Genomic DNA, 9198 nt, shown 5'->3' with positions numbered 1-9198 from the left:
AATGGGGAGATGACACAACCCCAGAGGAAAGAAAATGAAGAGTTTCCAAGAAAGGAAATTAATGAAATTGAAGCATGCAACATGACAGAAAAAGAATTCAGAGTAATAGTTGTACAATTCATTCACCGGATGGATGAGAAAATCAACAACTTACGCAAGAATCAGGAAGAAATGAAAAGTGATATAGCTACAATAAAAAACACCATGGAAGTTTTAAACAGTAGACTAGAAGAAGCAGAGGACATAATTAGTGAGTTAGAAGATAAGGTAGAGAAACAAACTCAATCTGAACAGCAACTGGAGAAAAAAATTAAAAAAAACAGGAGGAGAGCCTAAGGGAGCTTTGGGACAACATGAAACGAAGTAACATATGCATAATAGGGCTTCCAGAAGGAGAAGAAGAGCAGCAAGGATTAGAAAATCTATTTGAAGAAATAATAACAGAAAACTTCCCGGATATGGGGAAGAAAAAAGTTACAAAAGTATAGAGAGTCCCAAGCAAGATTAACCCCAAAAGACCCACACCAAGACACGTCATAATAACAATAGCAAATGTACACAACAGAGAGATAATCTTAAAGGCTGCAATAGAGAGACAGAGAGTTACCTACAAAGGATCCCCCATCAGATTATCAAATGATTTTTTAACAGAAACACATCAAGTTAGAAGGGAATGGAAGGAGGTATACAAAGTGTTGCAAAGCAAAGGACTGAATTCAAGAATACTCTATCCAGAAAGACTATCAATCAAAATTGAAGGGGAAATCAGGAGCTTTGCAGACAAAAAAAAGGTAAGGGAGTTTATCACTACCAAGCCAGCAATGCAAGAGATGCTAAAGGGAATTCTGTAAAAAGAAGAAATATAAAGGTAAGAAAGGACACAAGCACAAAAATAGAAATGACTACAAGCAAATACCTTTCAATAATAACTTTAAATGTAAACGGACTAAATGCTCCAATCAAAAGACATCGAGTGGCTGACTGGATAAAAAGACATGACCCACATATATGCTGTCTACAAGAGACCCACCTCAACACAGACTGAAAGTGAAGGGATGGAAAATATCTTTCAGGCAAATGGAAATGAAAAAAAAGCTGGGGTAGCAATACTTTTATCTGACAAAATAGACCTCAAAGTGAAGGCCATAACAAGAGATAAGGAAGGCCACTTCATAATACTAAAGGGATCAATACAACAAGAGGATATAACCCTGATAAACATATATGCACCCAATGCAGGAGCACCCAAATACATGAAAAACCTCCTGGAAAATAACAAGGGAGAGATCAACAACAACACAATCATAGTAGGGGACTTAAACACACCACTGACATCACTGGATAAATCCTCTAGGAAAAAACTCAGCAAAGAAACAGGAATTCTAAATGACTCACTAGATCAAATGGACTTAATTGACATCTTCAGAACATTTCACCCCAAAGCCACGGAATATACATTCTTCTCAAGTGCACACGGGACATTTTCAAAAATAGACCACATATTGGGTCACAAGCAAAATCTCCCCAAATTCAAGAAGATTGAAATCATACCAAGCATCTTCTCAGACCACAATGGCATAATATTAGAAATAAACTACAAAAAACACAAACACTTGGAAGCTGAATAGCATGCTACTCAATATTGATTGAGTTAACAATGAGATCAAAGAAGAAATCAAAAACACCCTGGAAACTAAAGACAATAACAGCACAACAATCCAAAATCTATGGGACACAATGAAAGCAGTCCTGAGAGGGAAGTTTATAGCTCTACAGGCCTATATCAAAAAACAAGAAAAAAATGGTAGTAAATCATCTAACTCTACAACTCAAAGAATTAGAAAGAGAACAACAAGAAAAGCCCAGAGTGAGCAGAAGGAAGGAGATAATAAAGATTAGAGCAGAAATAAATGACATAGAGACCAAAAAAACAATACAAAAGATCAATGAAACCAAGATATGTTTCTTTGAAAGGATTAACAAGATTGATGAACTTCTAGCCAGGCTCACCAAGAAGCAAAGAGAGAGGACTCAAATAAACAAAATCAGAAATGAAAGAGGAGAAATAACGACAGACCCCACAGAAATTCGAAGAATTGTTAAAAAATAATATGAACAACTCTACTCTAACAAACTAGACAACCTAAAGGAAATGGACATATTCCTAGAAAAATACAATCTTCCAAAACTCAATCCAGAAGAACCTAAAAATCTCAATAGGCTAATAACTATGGAAGAAATTGAAGCAGTCATCAAAAAGCTCCCAGCAAACAAAATCATGGGGCCTGATGGCTTCACAGGGGAGTTTTACCAAACATTCAAGGAAGAACTAAAACCTATCCTCCTCAGACTACTACAAAAAATTCAAGAGGAAAGAACACTTCCCAGGTCATTCTATGAAGCCAGCATCACCCTAATACCAAAACCAGATAGAGACAACACAATGAAAGAGAATTACAGGCCAATATCCCTCATGAACATAGATGCCAAAATACTCAACAAAATTCTAGCAAATCAGATCCAGCAATACATCAGAAAGATCATACACCATGACCAAGTAGGATTTATCCCAGGGATGCAAGGATGGTACAATACCTGCAAGTCAATAAACATGATACATCACATAAACAAATTGAGAGATAAAAATCACAATCATATCAATTGATGCAGAAAAAGCATTTGACAAAATTCAACACCCTTTCTTTTCTTTTTTTTTTTAAATATATTTTTATTGATTTTTTACAGAGAGGAAGGGAGAGAGTTAGAGAGTTAGAAACATCGATGAGAGAGCAACATCTATCAGCTGCCCACTGCACACTCCCCACTGGGGATGTGCCTGCAACCAAGGTACGTACCCTTGACCGGAATCGAACCTGGGACCCTTCAGTCCGCAGGCCGATGCTCTATCCACTGAGCCAAACCGGCCAGGGCATCACCCTTTCTTGATAAAAATTCTCAGCAATTGGGAATAGAAGGATCATACCTCAACATAATAAAAGCCATATATGACAAACCCGCAACCAACATCATAATCAATGGGCAAAAACTAACACCATTTCCCCTAAAAACAGGAACAAGACAGAGATGCCCCCTCTCACCACTCCTGTTCGGCATAGTACTGGAAGTACTGGCCATTGTGATCAGACATGAAGAAGAAGAAATAAAAGGCATCCAAATTGGAAAAGAAGAAGTAAAACTGTCCTTATTCGCAGATGACATGACTCTGTACATAGAAAACCCTAAATACTCCATCAAACAATTATTAGACTTAATAAATGAATTCGGCAATGTAGCAGGATACAAAATTAATGCCAAGAAATCTAAGGCATTTCTTTACACCAATAGTGAACTTACAGAAAAGGAGACTAAAAAAGCAATCCCACTTACCATCGCACCAAAAAAATTAAGATACCTAGGAATAAACTTAACTAAGGAGGTAAAAGATTTATATGCGAAAAACTACAGGACACTTAAAAAAGAGATAAAGGAAGATATAAACAGGTGGAAGGATATACCATGTTGATGGACTGGTAGAATCAACATCATCAAAATGTGTATACTACCCACAGCAATCTATAGATTCAATGCAATCCCCATTAAATTACCAATGGCATATTTCACAGATCTAGAACGAACGTTTCAAAAATTCATCTGGAATAAAAAACACCTCAAATAGCTGCTGCAATCCTGAGAAAGAAGAACAAAGTAGGTGGGATCTCAGTACCAGATATCAAGCTGTATTACAAAGCCACTGTTCTTAAAACAGTTTGGTACTGGCACAAGAACAGACATGGATCAATGGTATATTATAGAGAACCCAGAAATCGACCCAAACCACTATGCCCAATTAATATTCAGCAAAGGAGGCAAGAGCATACAATGGAGTCAAGACAGTCTGTTCAATAAATGGTGTTGTGTGGGAAACCGCCTATTGTCTTCACTAGCAGAGAGGTATTACAGAGAACCTGAAAGGCTGGTGACCCTTGAATCCCTAGTAAAGGTCAGAGCTGTGCACCCACTGTTAGTCCAGACAATGATAGCTGAAGCAACTTCCCCACCAGATAGTCATGTAAATCCTTATTGATAATATAGTCTGTGTGTTACTGGAACTTGCCTGCCTAAGGGCTATGGGTGTATCCCAAACCAATAAAAGGTTGGCGAGGCCTGAGCACCAGTGGAGGTCCTTCCCCTTGAGTTGGACTTACCCGCCTGGCCCTTCAATATTTCCAAATTATCTCTTGTCTCTTCTGTTTCATTTGTGTGCGGCTCCTCTCCCAGGTCCTGAACCCTGAACCACGGGGGACATGGGTGGAAACATTTACAACATCTGGCGCCCAACGGGAACTCTGGAAGTGAAGACTTCTCCTAGAGCGAAAAAAACGAAGATTCACCGTAAAGGTGGGAAAGGTTTCACCGTAAAGGTGGGGAGATATTTCACTGCACACAAAAGCCCACGTTCAGCTGCAGAAGTCGTGATCTGTAAGTAGGGTGGGAACCTCTTCTTTAGCCAGGCTAATGGGGCAGGGTTCAGCTTTAAAAAAGTAAGAAAAGCTTTATTGTAGACTATTGGTTTGTATGCTTAAGGATAAAGGAATTAAACGTTCAGAAAATATTCTCTTACAGTTTTTGCACATTATTATAGAACATAACCCTTGGTTCCCTGAAGAAGGTACATTAGATCTTGAATGTTTGGCAAAGAGTAACTCAGAACTTGAAAAAAGCTCAGCAGCAGAAAAATACTTACCTCAAAAAAACAAAAAACAAAAAACACACACACACCTGTTTTTCCATGGGGAACACAATATTGCATTTGCTAGAGCCTTTTAGAGAGGCTAAGGAGGAGCTTCCTTGCCTGGTTCCCTCCGCTTCTCCTAGAGATGAGTGGGAAGAAAAATTGGAGGAATGGCCTTCATGGACCCCTCCACCTACATGTCCTAATCCTGAAACATTTAATTTGCCACCAATAGGGCCGCCAATAGAATCATCTATACAGAGAGCCATCAGAAAAAGGAATGAAGGACATGTTGGTGGAAGAAAGGCTTGCTTTTCCTATCATACAGATAGCTGACCCACAGCTCCTGAACAGATAATAAGACACCATGAAAAAATTGACTTTAAAATGATAAAGGCCTTACGTGAAAGTATAGTTCAAAATGGTCCAATGGCTCCTTTTACAGGAAAAATTATGAATAATATTTCTGAAGCATTCTTAGTTCCTTATGATTGGTATTCTCTAGCTCATGCAACTCTGGATGGAGGAGATTATTTACTATGGAAGGGAGAATTTTTGGAAAAATATCAGGAACAAGCCCATACAAACTGCGGGCTGAATGCTCAAATAACTTATGAAATGCTAGCAGGACTGGGACAATATAATGACGTGCAAAATCAGTTAGATTATGTGCAACAGGCATATGAGCAAATTAGAGTTTGTGGAAGGAAAGCTTGGTGGGCTTTACCAGCAAAAGGGGACCCTGAGGGAGCTTTTAGTAAATGTATGCAGGGGCCTTTAGAATCATTTTCTGATTTTGTGGTTCGTCTTACTCGAGCAGTGAGACGACAGATTCAACATGAGACAGCAGGAGACATTTTAATTCAGCAATTAGCTTATGAAAATGCCAATGATGATTGTAAGAAATGCCTGATGCCTCTGAGAAAAGGTAGTACCATTACAGAAATGATTCGAGCTTGTCAGAATGTGGGGTCAGGCACTTTTCAAGCAAATTTACTCGCCGCCACTGTAACCGTAAAAAATAAAAAGTGTTATAACTGTGGAAAAACAGGACATTTTAGAAAAGAATGTAGGCAACTAAGAAGGACACAAGGTGGCGCTCTAGGGAAAGCTGCGAACATCCCACCTCCTAAGTGATTAACACAGATCCAATCTCTTGGTGTCCTAGGTGCCAGAAGGGCTACCATTGGGCCGGCCATTGTAAATCGAGATTCCATAAAAATGGGCAGCTGTTAGATCAAGACACAGGGTATGGCCAACCGCAGGGAAACGGCCAGAGGGGCTACCCAGCCCCGTCATTAAAAGGGGAGAGCTGCCCTGCAAAGCCCATAGTGGACTCTCTGATACGGGCCACTCCAGGGAGCGCAGGCCTAGATCTTAACGGTAGTATAGTGGTCACTTTGACCCCCAATATGGCTCCGAAAGCTGTTCCTATAGGAATCTGGGGACCTGTGACACCAGGAACTTTAGTATTAATTTTAGGTAGGAGTGGAAACACTCTGAAAGGATTAACTGTTTTGCCTGGGGTCATAGATTCAGACCTAGAGGGAGAGATTAAAGTTATATTAGAATGTAATCATATTATGCAAATTACTCCAGGACAAAGAATTGCTCAGATACTACTTTTACCTTATGTTCAGCAAGGTGAGGCTATAAACAGGAAAAGAGGGGCGCAAGGATTTGGAAGCTCAGACATCTATTGGATACAGGAAATTAGCAAAACCGTCCTATGATTAATTTGAGAATAGAAGGAAAAATGTTTAAGGGCTTAGTAGACACTGGGGCAGATGTCAGCGTTATCAGCAAAGAATTCTGGCCTCCAAGTTGGTCCGTGGTAGAAGCTATGGGCTCCATTAGGGGGGTGCAGTCTTAAGGTGGCAAGATGAGGAAGGACAGACAGGATGGTTTCAGCCCTATATTGTCTCTGGAATTGCAGTCAATTTATGGGGCAGGGATGTCTTAGAAGGTTTACAAGCTTGTATTATTACCGGCAAAGGACAGCAGTTTATAACTCAGATGGGATATTAGACTGGTCAAGGCGTAGAACCCATCCAAGCCAAAGGAAACCCAGGAAGATGAGGATTAGGATATCAACCTTTTTAGGAGTGGTCACTGCTCAATCTCCTCACCCCCATGCTGATCCTATACAATGGAAAGATGATAAACCTATATGGGTGGATCAGTGGCCATTAACCAAGGAGAAATTAAGTCATATTCATGAATTGATACAGGAACAAATAGAAGCTGGTCACATGGAGCCTTCCAATAGCCCTTGGAATATGCCTGTATTTATTATACCTAAGAAGGTGGCAGAAAAATGGAGATTGTTACATGATCTTAGAGCGGTTAACACTACTGTGCATAACATGGGAGCTTTACAGCATGGACTCCCTGCGCCTTCACAAATCCTTCTAGATTGGCCTCTTATAGTAGTAGATCCTAAGGATTGTTTTTTCACCATTCCCTTGGCACCTCAAGATAAACACAGATTTAGCTTTTCAGTGCCATCTATTAATAATATATAACCCATGAGAAGATATCAGTGGAAGGTTTTGTGTGTTACTGGAACTTGCCTGCCTAAGGGCTATGGGTGTATCCCAAACCAATAAAAGGTTGGCGAGGCCTGAGCACCAGTGGAAGTCTTTCCCCTTGAGTTGGACTTACCCCCTTGGCCCCCCCAATATTTCCAAATTATCTCTTGTCTCTTCTGGTTCATTTGTGTGTGGCTCCTCTTCCAGATCCTGAACTCTGAACCACGCGGGAAGTGGGGGGAAACATTTACAACGGTGTTGGGAAAATTGGACAGATACATGCAAAAAGATGAAACTAGACCACCAATTTACACCATACACAAAAATAAACTCAAAATGGATAAAGGGCTTAAACGTAAGATGGGAAACCATAAAAAATACTAGAGGAATCCACAGGCAACGAAATCGCAAACATATGCCGAAGGAATTTCTTCTCTGATACTGCTCCTAGGGCAATGGAAACTAAAGAGAAAATAAACAAATGGGACTACATCAAAATGAAAAGCTTTTGCACAGCAAAGGAAACCATCAACAAAACAATAAGAAAGCCCACTGCATGGGAGAACATATTTGCCAATGATATCACCGATAAGGGTTTAATCTCCAACATTTACAGGGAACTCATGCAACTTAACAAAAGGAAGATAAACAATCCAATCAAAAAAGGGGCAACGGACCTAAATAGACACTTTTCAAAAGAGGACATACAGAAGGCTGAAAGACATGAAAACATGCTCAAAGTCACTAATTATATGAGAGATGCAAATCAAAACGACAATGTGGTATCATCTCACACCTGTCAGAATGGCTATCATCGACAAAGCAACAAACAACAAGTGTTGGAGAGGATGTGGAGAAAAAGGAAACCTGCTGCACTGCTGGTGGGAATGCAGACTGGTGCAGCCACTGTGGAGAGCAGTATGGAGTTTCCTCAAAAAACTAAAAATGGAACTCCCATGTCACCCAGTGATTCCACTTCTAGGAATATATCCCAAGAAGCCAGAAACACCAATCAGAAAGGATATATGCACCCCTATGTTCATAGCAGCACAATTCACCATAGCTAATATTTGGAAACAGCTTAAGTGCCCATCAGCAGATGAGTGGATTAAAAAACTGTTGTACATCTACACAATGGAATACTACGCTGTGGTAAAAAAGAAGGAATTATTGCCATTTGCAACGGCATGGATGGAACTGGAGAGCATTATGCTAAGTGAAATAAGCCAGTCAGAGAAAGATAAATACCACATGATCTCACTCATTTGTGGAATATAGAGAACAACATAGACTGATGAACAGGGACAGACCCAAAGACAGAGAAACAGCAATCAGACTATCAATCCCCAGAGGGAAAGTAGGGGAGGGAGGGGGTAAGGGGGAGAGATCAACCAAAGAACTTGTATGCATGCATATAAGCCAAACCAATGGACAGGGACAACAGGGGAATGAGAGCATGAGTTGGCGGGGGGGGGGGGGTGGGGTGGGCAGGGAGGTTGGGGGTTAATGGGAAATGAAGACACATTTGTAATACCTTAACCAATAAAGAAATTAAAAAAAACAAAACACCTTATTTTACAGATGAGGAAACAGAGACATAGAGATTTATTTTTTCAAGGTCAAAAAGGAAGTTAGTGACAGTGTCAGAAAACCTAAGCTTGTCCCATCTCTGCCTTTTATAAGCTGTGGTCTTATGCAACTTAATCTCACTTAGCCTTTTTTTTTTTAAATCTATAAATTAGGGATAATAGAATCATCCCCAACAATTGATGAAGATTCTTATAAGGATCAAGTGAGATAACCTATGTGAAATTGCTTTTGAAACTATAAAGTTCTATCTCTTTCAGAATGATGAATAAAATAATAATTATGAAAGTGCTTTTAAAAGATAAGAACTCCACATAAGTGTGAATAATTGCAAAGAACAAGATGTTC

This window comes from Myotis daubentonii, chromosome X (assembly GCF_963259705.1).
Source record: "Myotis daubentonii chromosome X, mMyoDau2.1, whole genome shotgun sequence".
Lineage (NCBI taxonomy): Eukaryota > Metazoa > Chordata > Mammalia > Chiroptera > Vespertilionidae > Myotis > Myotis daubentonii.
The sequence above is the reverse complement of the archived record's forward strand: the minus strand, read 5'-3'. Positions refer to the sequence as shown.